The 15065-nt window shown below is 56.6% G+C and overlaps 1 protein-coding gene across 3 annotated transcripts in view; it reads right to left on the bottom strand.

Moving 5' to 3' along the window:
* Positions 1-15065, bottom strand: part of SPSB1 (splA/ryanodine receptor domain and SOCS box containing 1) — a 69419-nt gene that overhangs the window by 53734 nt on the left and 620 nt on the right. The window lies entirely within an intron of this gene.

Here is a 15065-nt window from a genome sequence, read left to right as displayed (position 1 = left end):
TCTTTCCTGGTCCCTGGGGCCAGCTGAGTTTGTGACCCAGTTTAAAACCCTAATTTTATTTAGGAGCACAACCTCAGCCCCTTGTCACTGGAAATATCTACAGGAAGTGTCCCTTGGGAAAGTAATTAAAGTCTGATGCTTAAGGCTGGTTTTTTCTCAGAGAAAAACATGACAATGTAAGAAGACTTATGCCCCACTGTGGCCAGGGGAAACCCAGCAAGGGGGCAGTAGTCTGCTGAAATTCTTTACGGGATTTACTAGAAAAAGAGCAGAAGCGTGTGTCCAGGGTTCTGTCCTTCACCGCCCGAACTTCCCTCCCTCTCCTTTGGCTTCTGAAGCCAAAGAGGGCTAACTCTTCGGATCTCGCCCCTCTGGGTGTGCAGAAGGTGGGCAGTGGGTCAAGACGCTGACAGGGACCCTTTAGGAGGGTTCCGGGACAGCTGCTCCCAGGACGGGGAGCCCCCAGCTTTCCGAGCTGGGGGGCTATTTCGTTTATTTAAGGGGGCAGGAGAGAGAGGATTCAGCAGACACGGCTGAGCCTACTCACAGCTCAGCAGAGACACTGAAACTGTCTAGTGGACGTTTGAGGATTTTTTCAAGTTGTCTGGGTCCCTCCTGAAGGGAGAAGTCAAGACTCAGGATCTCCCGTTTCCCTGCCTCACCAATGACACTTGGCAAATTCAGCCTCCACTGCAAAGGGCCGGCCATGGCGACACAGCAGGGCGAGGCTGGACCTGCCTCGACCCCGCACTGCAGCATCACGTGAACCCGTTCTCCCCTCCTTGTCTTGACTCTCGTGCCCCCTCCACCTGGGGCACCCTTCATGGGCCCTTTCCTTTGTTTGGCTAAGGCTTCTCTCCTCCAGAAAGGTTTCTCCCCCACCATCCCCCCGGAGCACCCCAGGCACACCCGTATCGCAGAACTGCCACTGTGCGGTCTCCCAGTGACTGCTGCCTCCTGACCCACTCCCCATCCCCGCCAGATCGTGAGCCTCCCCACGCCCTGAGGCCATGTGGGGCAGTGATTCAGAGCAGAGCACAGACTGGGTCTGCGTCCAGCTCGACTCCTTGGCTCTGTGTGATCCCAGGCAAATGATTTGATGTTTTTTGTGTGCTTCAGTTTTCCCATCTGTAAAATGGGCAGAATAACCCCCCACTCAACGGGGTTCTTGGGAACAGTGTAAGTTAATGCACGGAAAGTGCCGAGAACGATGCCTGGAACATAGCAGATGCTCAGTAAACATTAAGCAAACTGGTCTAAACACAGGAGGAAAGGGTGGCCCATGTGCGCACGTCTGCTGGGGATACGCACAGCCTCGAGCCCGGTTTGAGCAACTGGCACTCACTGTCCCTGGTCACCTCACCTTGGTATCCTCCACACAGCCCCAAACTCCACATGAGCAGCTTTCAATAGGTTCTTTCCAAAACCGCACTGCTTCCGTGAGATGACAAGACGTGAGGTCGTCCAGTCCGCAAAACTCAGCTCATGAGCTGCTTGCCCAAGAAACCTCCATGATCGTACCTGCCTACATCGCTACCAGCATTTACGGACTCAGGAAAACTGCAATCCCCCTACCTCGGTTCCCACCTGCAGAGAAATGAATCCTGCATTAGCTCCTACGGTTTACACTCTGAGCCTCGAAGAGACAGCCTCCCACTGCTACAATATCCAGAAAGGTTGGGTACTACCTGCTTTGTCTTATAAAAAATTCAGGAGAAGCAGTTACACCAACACAACATTTGGTCCTCAAGAGGCTCCCCGTGACTGAAGAAGGGAAAGCCAGCCCCACTTTTCTACTTTGTCTGAACACAGCTATTTTATCTGGCTAGGATGGAAGTGTGGTTCAATCCAAGGAGAAAAGTCCCCATAGAGGCTCCAAACCCACCTTGCTGGGAAGAAAACAGAGATCCCATCCTCAAACCCATAACATGGTGGATAAAACCACATCTTGTGCCCAACACGTGGTAACTCGGGCAGAACCATCTTGGGCGCTGCAGTTCACCCTGGTCCCGACCTTTATCTGTTCCTACAGGTTTACTGACGCATGTTGCGGGGAGGGCAGAGGCAGGAGTGGGTGGGAGAAGACCACCCCTAATCTGCCTCTGGAAGAGTGGCCCCCAAAATTATTTTTAGCAGCTCCGTGATTTTCCCCCCAAATTAAGCCTTGTACAAAACTCCACCCCGCTCAAGAAAAAAGAAAAGAAAAAAGTTGAAGTGCTCTGTTCAAATGGCCTGTCTCCCTGCTCTGTGTGGCATCCCTGAGGCTCTGTGGGAAATCGGGGGCTGGGGAGGTGGCGTCCACACAGGCATGGGACAGAGCCCTGCACAGCCTTCCGAGCATGGGGTCCCGGGACGCCCAGTGCCCCTTGTCAGAGCCGCCGAGGAAACAAGAGCACAGTTTTAACCCCCAAAGCACGAGAGCCCCATCTGACCCTCCCGGGGCTTCGTTGTCATCCCTCAGCCCAATCTGTCCAGAAAGGCGGATGTCTCCTGCGCGCAGCTGAGCCGAATGATTGGGTGGTGCCCACTGCCAGTGTGATGCAGAAGGGGGGCTCCAGACACTGGCCTCTGCTCTTACCTGTGTTCAAATTTTTCCATTAGGACTGCCCTGGTGGCGCAGTGGTTGAGAATCCACCTGCCAATGCAGGGGACGTGGGTTCAAGCCCTGGTCCGGGAAGATCCCACATGCCGCAAAGCAACTAAGCCCATGCGCCACACTACTGAACCTGCGCTCTAGAGCCCGTGAGCCACAACTACTGAGCCCATGTGCCACAACTACTGAGCCCATGTGCTGCAACTACTGAAGCCCGCACGCCTAGAGCCTGTGCTCCGCACCAAGAGAAGCCACCGCAATGAGAAGCCCGTGCACCGCAACTAAGAGTAGCCCTCGCGCGTCGCAACTAGAGAAAGCCCGCGTGCAGCAACGAAGACCCAACGCAACCAAAATTGAATAAATAAATAAATTTATTTAAAAAAATTTTTTTCCATTAAAAAATACATGTAAACACTGACTGCAAAGCAAAACCTTAGCAGAGTGAGACACCCTGGGGGTGCAGACGGGGGAGACACCCCAGTCATGGCTCGGGACTCGGCTCAGACACTGCTTCTGGGTCGGCGCTGTCTGGACACCTTCCAGTGCGGGCACTGTGGCAGCCGAGACAGAGGGGGCATTCAGGGAAGACTGGTAAATGAGGAAGGAATTTAAAAACCCTTTATCCCAAGCTGTCTAGACACCCCTGAGAGTGACATAATGGTGAGGAAGATGGGCTTTCTGGGGCCTTGGAGGGCACAAGGCAGGGGGTGCGGGGCAAAGAGACAAAGATATAAAATATACAAAACGGCTCAAAATTGGCCCAACTGCACGGAATGGGCGGGGTGGGGGAAAGCCCTATCTTTTGAACCTCACACTTCTCCAAAGATGAGGAAGATTTTTTAAAGGAACCCTGACATTTCTATATAATTTATACGTAATTAGAACAGATTTCACATTGGTGTTGCCCCTAAGGATGATCCTGCCAAGCTTCCCAAAGGCAGGGCAACCGGTCTCATTAGAGCTTCTTAAAAGCTCCAAACGGAGACACTCAGACAAGCAAATCCCCTCCCCCCTCCAGAAATCCACAGAGGCGCCCCCAGCACTAGGCAGGGCCCCTCCCCTCTGAAAACCCGCCTTCCTCTGAACTCTCGGCTTCATCTCAGGGCTGCAGGAGGCTCCCTGGCATCAACCCATCGAGGCCCATTTCCCGTGCGGCCTTCCCACCATGGGTGTGGGAGCTCACAGGGTCTCCCCATCAGACCCCATTCCCGAGGGAAGGTGCAGGGCCACAGAGGCACAGCACCACCCCAGCCAGAAACCCCAACCTCAGTCAGACCTGCAGCCAAAGCGCCAAGCAGACGGTTGACGATCGGCCCAGCAGGCGCCCAGTGCATCCAGGCAAAAGGACCAGGGCACTGACCTGAGGCTCCTAAGAGGCACCGGTCAGAGCGCTGACCCCACAGCAAAGGGAGACAAAGTGTCTTGTTTATGTGCGCTTCACAGGAGCAACGTTTGGGGCAAATGGGGGCGGGGATGCAAGGTCACCCCCTACCCACTGATAACCAACCCCTGGACCCGGCATTCGGGGCTCCCTCCCACACAGCAGCCTTCCCGTGATCCTCCTCGTGACAGCCAGTCCGTCCTCCTCGGGGTCACTCTGTGTAAACCCCTAGCCTAGAGCAAACCCTTCTGGACAGCCACAGGAGGCCCCCTGCGCCCACTCAGCACACCTGGCAACAAGCTAGTGTTTCCTGCACACACCTGTCATCTCTACCTGCTCGACCTCAGCCTCTTGAGAGCCCGGGGCTGCATCCCACACCTCCAGCGTGATGTCTGGCAAAGATTAAGTGCCCAATAGATGACGTGGTGTGTTCAGCTGTCACGGTAGAAAGAACACAGCTGCGGATCAGGCCAACCTTCTATCATCCACGGAGCTGTGTCACCTCCGGCGGCACAGAAAATGTCTCTGACGCTCACTTTTCTCATCTGTAAATGGGGAGGTCATACCTGCTCACAGGTTGTTTGAAGGATGAGAAATCCGTCTATGGCAGAAAGCACAGTGCCTGGCACATGGGAGACATTCGATAAAAACTAAGACCATTTCTGGTAGAGTCATACACAGAGCAGACGGGAGTCAAGATACCCTCAACTAGGTGTTGGCCCAAGAATGGGAGGAAAAGGCGGGAAAATGTTGTCAGACGGCTCCTACAGCTACAGGGCCGGTGTGCTCTCGGGCAGTGACGGCGCAAGGTTCCCTCCCCCCGCCCCCGCCCGGCCTCTGTGCCTGTCTGCAAAGTGTCTCCTCACCCACAGTCATGGCACCAAGGCCGAGGACCTAGTCAAGGGTGGACGTACAGCAAATGGCCCCACTGTTCACGGACACTGGTCAGGGCATCACTGCCCCAAGGCAGGGCAGGAAGCTCTCGGTCACACCGCAGATGAGACAGAGACAGTCAGGTCTCAGGAAACTGGGAGGAAAGGGGAGAGAAAGGGCCTGGCTAAAGCCGGAGCTCTGCCCCCAGACGGGCCAATAGGATTTGAAAGTGGCACCGAGTTGCAACGCTGTCAGAGACCAATCCTGGAAACAGCTTCCAGCCAGGGGCGGCGGGGGGAGAAGGAGCGCCACGACCCCCAGCCTCTGAGCTGGTCCACAAAGACACATGTGGCCTCGCTGCCTGAGATGGGGCGGGGGTGGGGAGGGGGAGGTGCCCAAAGTGAGCCTGAGACCAGGTCACTCCCTGAAGGCCACGTCACGGGTTTGGGAATTCACCCCAAGAGCAACGGATGCTGTTGGTGGGCTTTAAGAAGGAAGTTGATGTTGTCAGGTGCTCACTTTTAAAAGTTCACTGGAGGGACTTCCCCGGTGGTGCAGTGGTTAAGAATCCACCTGCCAATGGAGGGGACACGGATTCGATCCCTGGTCCAGGAAGATCCCACGTGCCGCAGAGCAACTAAGCCCGTGTGCCGCAACAACTGAGCCTGTGCGCCGCAACTACTGAGCCCACGTGCCGCAACTACTGAAGCCCACATGCCTAGAGCCCGTGCCCCGCAACAAGAGAAGCCACCACAATGAGAAGCCCACACGCCACAACGAAGAGTAGCCCCTGCTCGCCACAACTACAGAAAGCCCGTACGCAGCAACGAAGACCCAATGCAGCCAAAAAAATTAATTAAAATAAATAAATAAATAAAGACCTGGTTTTAAAAAAAAAGGAAAAAATGAGGAACAATGAAAAAGTTCACTGGCTGCAAGAGGGCAGTGGCTGGGTCTTTGGTGGCTATGGATACAGGGGGAAAGGCAGGTATCTGCAGTTTCCCGCTTCATCCAGGTGAATGTTTTAAGACAAGCTCTTATTTCCACCTTCGAGTAGCCCCCAAGTGAGCCAGGAGGGGAAATCCAGCTTCCTTCTAGGGAACACTTCAATGTGCTGCGCCCAACATAATTAGCCAGAAGCCAGACACAAAAGGTCCCAGAGTGGATGATTCCATTCGTAGGAAATGTACGGAATCGGCAAATCCATAGAGACAGACGCCGAGTGGCGCTTGCCAGGGACTGGGGGAGGGGCACGGGAAGTGACTCCTTAATGGGTACGAGGTTTCTGTTTGGAGTGAGAAAAACGTTCTAGAACTAGATGGAGGTGGGTGCACAGCATGGTGAATGTACTAAATGCCACTGAATTGCTCGCTTTAAAATGGTTAATTTTATGTTATGTGGACTTCACCTCAATTAAAAAAAAAAAACCCATGGGGCTTCTCTGTGGGTGCAGTGGTTAAGAATCCGCCTGCCAATGCAGGGGACATGGGTCCGGGAAGATCCCACATGCCGTGGAGCAACTAAGCCAGTGCACCACAACTGCTGAGCCTGCGCTCTAGAGCCTGTGAGCCACAACTACTGAGCCCGCGAGCCACAACTACAGAAGCCCACATGCCTAGAGCCCGTGCTCCTCAACACGAGAAGCCACCGCAGTGAGAAGCCTTCCCACCGCAATGAAGAGTAGCCCCCGCTCGCCACAACTAAAGCTCACACACAGCAACGAAGACCCAACGCAGCCAAAAATAAATAAATAAATTTAAAAAACAAAACAAAACCCCCCAGAGTCAGCCAATATCACAGAGCACATCAGCACATGGAGACCTCTTGGAGTCTGCAGCCACCAATCCCATTTCTGTTGGGGGAGGGTCACCATTTCCCCATCAACCTGGAGCCACTTCTGACTCTCATCAGCCCCCTACACCCTATGCATCAGGCCACAGGAGACATGTGACCCTCTGGCCTGTCTCTCAGGCACTCGTTTCTGCTGCTTTCCTTCTTTGTGGCAGAGCTTGACGATGAAGGGCGCAGACCCGGGAGAGCCAAGCTGCAGGGTTCAGCTCCCAGCTCCTGGGCAGCCCTGAACTCCTCTCAGTTTCCTCATCTGTAAAATGGGGCAGCACCTACCTGCCCTACAGGCCTCACTGACATTATGAAGACTGGGCGACTTCACGCACACACAGCCCCTGGGAGTGCACCCACACAAGCCAGCCTCCGTTAGGTGGCTGTTGTGACCGTGCTCTGAGCCCAGCCTATGCCTGCACTTATGCTGCCCTTCTCTACCTGATCTCTTGTGTGTGGCTCTTCTTCCTACACTGGTGACTCCATCCCGTCCAAAGTGTCCAGCTTGGTGCTCAAGTGCCCCTAAGCCCATCCTGCTCATCCACCTGCCCCCACATCTCCCACACTCCCTCCCACCGCCACCTCCACCTCCCGCATCTGGGCTGCAGGGTAGGAGGCATCCTGCAGGAAAATGGGTTCTCCTCCGACACACACACCAGTTCTGCTGTGCCCAGAGTCCTCTCCACGGTCAAAGTTTGTCTATTTATAGCGAGGACCTAGTGAACAAACTGCAGCAGGAGGCGGCATCTGCCATGAGAGTCAGCCATCCCGCTGCAGGGACCCAAGGTCGAGAAGGTGAGGACAGCCAACAGCAGCCAGGCATTGACCGGAGGAGTCCAAGTCAGAGCACACCCTCCAGGTGCCTCCCCTGGGTCCCAGCCCCTGGACAGGAGCATCCCCCTGTCCTCCCCCTCCCCATGGGAGCAGCCCCATGTCCTCCCCCTCCCCATGGGAGCATCCCCCTGTCCTCCCCCTCCCCATGGGAGCATCCCCATGTCCTCCCCCTCCCCACAAGCATCCCCCATGTCCCCCCCTCCCCATAAGAGCGTCCCCCATGCCCTCCCCCTCCCCATGGGAGCATCCCCCATGTCCTCCCCCTCCCCATAAGCATCCCCCATGTCCCGCCCCCCATGGGAGCATCCCCCATGTCCTCCCCCTCCCCATAAGAGTATCCCCCATGTCCTCCCCCTCCCCATAAGAGCATCCCCCATGTCCTCCCCCTCCCCACAAGCATCCCCCATGTCCCCCCCCTCCCCATAAGAGCATCCCCCATGCCCTCCCCCTCCCCATGGGAACAGCCCCCATGTCCTCCCCCTCCCCATGGGAGCATCCCCATGTCCTCCCCCTCCCCATGGGAACAGCCGCCATGTCCTCCCCCTCCCCATAAGCATCCCCCATGCCCTCCCCCTCCCCATGGGAGCATCCCCATGTCCTCCCCCTCCCCATGGGAACAGCCCCCATGCCCTCCCCCTCCCCATGGGAGCATCCCCCATGTCCTCCCCCTCCCCATAAGCATCCCCCATGTCCCCCCCCTCCCCATAAGAGCATCCCCCATGCCCTCCCCCTCCCCATGGGAACAGCCCCCATGTCCTCCCCCTCCCCATGGGAGCATCCCCATGTCCTCCCCCTCCCCATAAGAGCATCCCCCATGTCCTCCCCCTCCCCACAAGCATCCCCCATGTCCCCCCCCTCCCCATAAGAGCATCCCCCATGCCCTCCCCCTCCCCATGGGAACAGCCCCCATGTCCTCCCCCTCCCCATGGGAGCATCCCCATGTCCTCCCCCTCCCCATGGGAACAGCCCCCATGCCCTCCCCCTCCCCATGGGAGCATCCCCCATGTCCTCCCCCTCCCCATAAGCATCCCCCATGTCCTCCCCCTCCCCATGGGAGCATCCCCATGTCCTCCCCCTCCCCACAAGCATCCCCCATGTCCTCCCCCTCCCCATAAGCATCCCCCATGTCCTCCCCCTCCCCATAAGCATCCCCCATGTCCCGCCCCCCATGGGAGCATCCCCCATGCCCTCCCCCTCCCCATGGGAGCATCCCCCATGTCCTCCCCCTCCCCATAAGCATCCCCCATGTCCTCCCCCTCCCCATAAGCATCCCCCATGTCCTCCCCCTCCCCATAAGCATCCCCCATGTCCTCCCCCTCCCCATGGGAGCAGCCCCCCACGTCCTCAACCTCCCCATAAGCATCCCCCAATGTGCTGGCCCCTCTCCCCAAGGCCCATCTCCTGGTGTTCTCCAGCCTCTCTGCCTGCATTCAGCCCCACTCCAGCCACACACTGGTCCATGCTCACCTTCCACACCTGCCATCTTTCCACCTGAAATACCCACCTGCCTCCCAGCCACCTTCTCCCTGTCAGTGTCTCCCTACGTCCTGGCGTCAGGTCATCACGCGAGACAGGCCTACATCTCCCACTAGACAGACAGGTCTCTGAAAGTGAGATTCCCCCGCCTCCATCCTTTGTATCCTCAGCCCCAGCAGACTGGCTGCATACTGTAGGTGCTCAGAAAATGTCTGAATGAAAGAATGAACACCAGTGGTCCAATAACAGCTCACGAGAAGAGACCTGTTTTGGAGTTCCTGACCTTCCACAGAGCCGTGGGGGAAATTCTGGTCTGTGAATTGAAAACTTGGCAGTCAGGCCCCATGACGAGAGTCCAGGAGGGGTCAACAGGATACGGATGCAGGTGACTGAAGCTGGGAGGGGTGAGCGGGACCTGAGTGAGATGGTGGGCTGCCTGAGAGAGATGTGAGGAGGGGCCGTGCGTGCGGGTGGGAGGGCTCTGTGAGGGAGGCATGGCAGGAAGGGCCAGGAGGGGCGCAGCAGTGGCCGGGGCGGGGGGAAGAGCTCTCTCTATGCAGGAAAGAGGGGCAACGGCACCAAAGCAGCAGGGATGGCGAGTGGACGTGAACTGAAAGGTCCTCGCGAGCGAGGGCAGTTAGGATGGTGACCTCCAGGGGCTTCTGGGAAGACCTAGAAGTACCAGGGAAGCGAGGAAGTGGAAGCCAGGTGTGTGTTGCCCTGGGAACGAGAGGCTGCATGGCTGCTGCAGAGGCCGCTTCTCCCACCCTGAGAGCACCTCCGGGGACTCGCGGCCAAGTGAAGCCTGAGCCCTGGCTCCCCGGTCCCTGCAAGTCCCCACAAGGGGCCTCACTTTACCTCTGCCCAGCTGGAGGGGGCAGCAGGCTGTGAGGCTGGGCCAGTCACATCGTGGCGGCTCAAGAGCCCCCAAGCCCACCATCAGAGCCCCTCGTTCCTCATCCCCACAGGGACCCCAAAGGTCCACAACGAGGCCCCTCCCTGGAGCCTGTAACTCTCAGGGAGGGCAATGAAAAACCAGAGACCAAGCGTCCACTGCAGATGAACGGATAAGCAAGATGCGGTCCATCCATACAGTGGAACGTTATTCAGCCTTAAAAGAGCAGGAGACTCTGACACGGGCTACAGCACAGATGAACCTTGAAGACATCACGCTAAGTGAAACGAGCCAGTCACAGAAGGGCAATCCTGTATGACCCCAGTTATATGACGGACCTAAAGTGGTCAAGTTCACAGAGACAGAAGGTGGAAGGGTGATTGCTAGGGGCTGGAGAGAGACGGGGAGATGGGGAGTTAGTGTTTAATGGGGACAGAGTTTTCGTTTTGCGAGATGAAAAGAGCTCCGGAGGTGGAGGTGATGATCGCTGCAGAATAAACTGAATGTACTTCATCCCGCTGAATGACACACTTAAAAACGGTTAGGATGTAATTCTGATGTCGTGTGTATTTACCATGATTAAGAAAAGAGGGAGAGAAGCAAACCCCTAAACCAAGAGGAAGCTCCCCAGGTGGCCTTTGGGCACCCCGACGCCCACTGTGGAGACCCCAGCGCACACCCTCCTTGTCACAGGTGCACTCTCCCCGGACATGGCAGGCCCAGACAGGAGCGTTAGGCCGAGGGCTCTAGCGCCAGGGTCTCTTCCCTGGTTCTAGGTGGAAATGCCAGGAATGAGGGCTCCATGCCCTCTGCAGGCTTCATCTCATGCCAAATGCTCTCTTGCTGATGGCATCAATCCCCTTTAAAAGAAGGTTCCAAAGTTTCTATCTCCAGCCCAGGCCTCTCTCTCGAGCCCCAGGCCTAGCTGCCATCTGGACACATCGGCATAGACCATTTCCACCCGGGACAGGTTCAAGGCACGTCTGTGTCCTTAGCCCCCAGCCCTCGCTATAGGGTCACCGTCCACTCTGACCCCCCAATAGACAGCCACAATTCTTCCCCCTTCTTTAACATCCCACGTCCAACTAGTTACCAAACCTGCCAACCCCACCCTGAAGACGCCACCTCCACCCTGCCCGGCAGGAAAACAGACGCAACGTAACCCAAGGAAACCTTTTTAACAGTCAGAGGCCCCGAGAGCAGGGCCGGCAGCTGTGTGTGGCCACAAGCAGCCTGTCTGGCGAGGGCTGTTCACAGCTGGAGCAGCTGTTGAGACCGTGTCACTAGGTCGACCCTAGATTCCTACTCAGCGTGGCGCTACGCCCTCAGCCTTGGGCACATATTGCCCACCGCCTCTTTCATTTCCCCGGAGGCACCCCAAGGGCGGCCACTGCTCCCACACGCCCCCCACCCACCATAATCCACAGGGGGAGTTCAAGACGGTTCAGCTTGGGTTTACGGTGGGGGCAGCGCTTGTGGACGGACCACTTCCGCGTCCCTGACGCCCAGCCCTGCCTTGAAGCCCATGCCTGCCTTGCAAGGGCCCAGCCTCAGTGGGGGGGACACGGACGACACACAGCCTTGGTGGCTTCTCCGAGGGAGGCCCAGGGAGCTCGCGTGCTCTGTCTTCTGACCAGCAGACTCATTTATTTGTTATGTTGGGCAACAAAGAGAATTTTTAAAACACAAAACAGCAGGAAGCTTTCCAAAGGCTTTGGGTGGGGGGGTGGGAGCTTTGGTGGCAACAAGACAGATCCCCTGCCGTGAGCCACCCTCCCCTCGGCACCGCCAGGAAGGACCCTCAGCTCCAAGTCCGGAAGAGTACACTTACCCCAACTTGCCCTCCAAAGTCTACCTCTTGGAGACGTAATGCTTCCCCTAAACGCTTTCTAGAAAGTACTTACAGGTGACTGACATCACGTCTGAGATCTGCTTCCAAATAACCCAGGATGAGTGTGTGCATGTGTGTGTACGTGTGGGCATGGGCATGCGTGCGTGCACATACGTATGTGTGTATGTGTGCTAACACCTGAAGCTGGTGAGGGAACCTTACATTTCTCACAACTTTGGTATATGTTTGAAATTTTCCATAATAATAACAATTTTGCATTAAAAAATTAACAAATGGGGCTTCCCTGGTGGCGCAGTGGTTGGGAGTCCGCCTGCCGATGCAGGGGACGCGGGTTCGTGCTCTGGTCTGGGAAGATCCCACGTGCCGCGGAGCGGCTGGGCCCGTGAGCCATGGCCGCTGGGCCTGCACGTCCGGAGCCTGTGCTCCGCAACGGGAGAGGCCACAACAGTGAGAGGCCCGCGTCCCGCAAAAAAAATAAAAACTAAAAAAAATAATTAACCAATGCTTCCTGAAGAAAAGGCTAAGGTGATGGAGGTGGGAGACTACTGGTTAAGGGTCTGGGTGCCAAAATCACGTTTAGGGTTTTCCTCCACCAAACAGTAGCAAAACTCTAACCTTAGCCAAGTCGCGTGGCTGTTCCAGCCTAATAGAAGGTGGACGACGGGAAAACCCACTCACTGCCCTGGGTTCCTAGGAAGAGGACAAGGGTTAAGGACTCAGATCAGAGTCTGCTACTAGTGCAGGACTATAACACTGTTTCCCTCTGTCATTATTATTACTGGTATCATCATCATCATCACCAAACAAGGTCGTACCCACAAAGCACTTACAGCACAGTGCGTGGCACTTACTAAAGCAGAATTTCACTCTTAGATTGGGAGGGATGCTAGCAGATAACAGGGAGACGGGAGAGCACTCGGCTGAAAGTCCAGAATAAAGGTCCTTTTAAGCCTGGATTTCATCGGTCAGGCTCGTGGGGGAAGGGTGAGGTCCACTCTAGGCGGACCGAGGCGCACCTACACCTGCTCTGTGCTTCTGTCTGATAAAGATGCTCATTCTCAAACTTTTCAGGAACTGAAAGATAAATCGGTCATGAAAGACAGCCACCACCTAGTTCTTGGGAAGAACTGTTGCAAAATTCCCAGACTAAGCTCTTGAACACCGTAAGAATCACAGGCTTTGCTAAGTGTGAAAACGCACGAGCAGGCAAGTCTCTGCTCACCCAGGAGGAGGAGGAAGGTGCGAGAAAGGACGGCACAGCATGGGGGAGCACAGCATCCTTCATCCTCAGCGAGCAGTGGGCAGCGCGGGCCTCCACCAGCTGGACACCCACCACGCTCCCCCGACCCATAGGAAGATGATTCCCCAGGGGGTGTCAGAGTTTTACCGGGCAACCCAAGGGAGCCCACTGAAGGGTTTCAGCCTTACTGGAGCAGCCCAAGGAACGCAGCCTCGCCCAGCTCCAAAGTGGCATCACCCGGGACCCCGGGCTGGACCACTTCTCCCTAAGAGGCCTGGAACCCACAGAACCCACTGATTCTTCCTAGAGCTCCGACCTCCCTGAAGCCAGGCCTGCCCCCGGTCTTGACTGTCAGAGCCACTGTGGTCAACGTGCCCCTGCTTTTACTCTCTCTGCTTCCCTGGTGGTAGCCAGACCGGGAAAGAAAAGGAAGTTTGTAATGTTATTGCATTAGGCCACTCCACGCCTCCCCATCTCTGTCTCTTGCTTTCTCTCTCTCTCCATCTACTGGGTAAAGCCCTCCCTGCAGAAAACAAAGCAGTAAGGGAACGAGAGAAGTGTTTAAATGATCTAATCCAGCCCATCACTTTACAGCTGGGGAGACGACAAGTGCCTGGCACATGACCTCAGCACTGCTGACAGTAACCAAAGGCAACAGCTTAGGGCTCTGGGGACTTGGTCCGCAGCCCCTGGCTGTACGGTACGGGTAAGCCCGCCACCCTCTCTGGGCCTCTGCAGGGAAAGGAAGCGTTGGCCCAGACAGATGCCCTATAAGTAACATAGGGCTTCCCTGGCCCCATGACTCCTCAGTGGGGGAGACGTCTGCCTATACCCCTAACACTTAACCTAGCACGCTTCCCGCGGTGGGAGTGGGGGAGGTGCCAGGAAGGGGTGCAGCAGAGAAGGTGGGGCAGCCCCGCCCCCTTCCTTGCTTGCTGTCCACACACCCAGACCAAGGTGACAGGTCTGCCTCCCCCCAAAATGTTCTGCCCAGGAGAGAATTCTTCCAAGGATACCCACCTTTAGTCAGCAGAGATGGCATTTTTACCATCAACACCTGTCAAAACTCAACTCATGACCAGTTTCTGATGCTACCGGCTGGAGCATTTAATTAAATATTACTCACTCAGGAAGCAGCCCTGCCAACTCACCTCCAAACCGTACAGTTCATTTTCAGAGAAAAAGAGAGGGAGGGAGGAGCCTGAGCCCTCCTCAGTTGGTACCAGCAGAACTGCCCGAGTCCCCTGTTCCCCTGCTCCCGGGTCCAGAGCAGCGCTCTTTTGAGAACCAAGCGGGGAAAGTCGAGGTAAGCAGATCTCAGGAGCCAGCAGGTCCCACTGCCAGATTACCATGGACGGCACACGCACACACACTCACAGTGACACACTCACCACACACAGACACACACACAGTGGCACTCAGAGGTGCACACCAACTCACACAAGGACACACTCACACATGCACTCAGAGACACACCCTAGCACATATACATTCATACACTTATTCACGCACACACACACACAGAGACGGGCTCACACAGACACACTTTCACACAGCCCTCCCACACACAGACGTACCCTCAGCACACACCATACACTCACACACACAACTCGCAGTCTCTCCCCACAGACCAAGCCACGGCGCCGCTAGGGCCGTGAGCATTCCGAGGAGCCTTTGCCTTGAACTTGAACAGGACAATTACCGCCGACGGCCCCAGGCTGCTCCGGTTTTTCCGTTTTAATCGATTTCCTGACAGAACTCTTCGGCTCTCCCTTGGTGGCCGGGAGAAGCCGCGGTGGCTCCGGGGCGGCGGTGAAGGCGGCACCGCCCGGGTTGTTGCCCGGTGGGCTCCCCGGGGTAGGCGCTGCGGGCAGAGCTGGGGAGCCCCGAGGGGTCTAGTCGGGCTGCGCTGCGACACCGGATGGCGGGAAAAGCGAAAGTAACTTCGCGGAGCGGGGCGCGCCGCCCCCCGCCTCGGCCTCAGGGATGGTCCCGGGAACGGAGGCCCCCGGGAGTGCCGGCACCTACAAGTCGGCGGGGGCCGCTGCGCGTCCCGAGCCCCTTCCTGGGCCTGCAGCTGCC

Source organism: Pseudorca crassidens, chromosome 2, assembly GCF_039906515.1.
Source record: "Pseudorca crassidens isolate mPseCra1 chromosome 2, mPseCra1.hap1, whole genome shotgun sequence".
Classification (NCBI taxonomy): domain Eukaryota; kingdom Metazoa; phylum Chordata; class Mammalia; order Artiodactyla; family Delphinidae; genus Pseudorca; species Pseudorca crassidens.
This window is presented reverse-complemented; position numbering and strand designations above follow the sequence as displayed.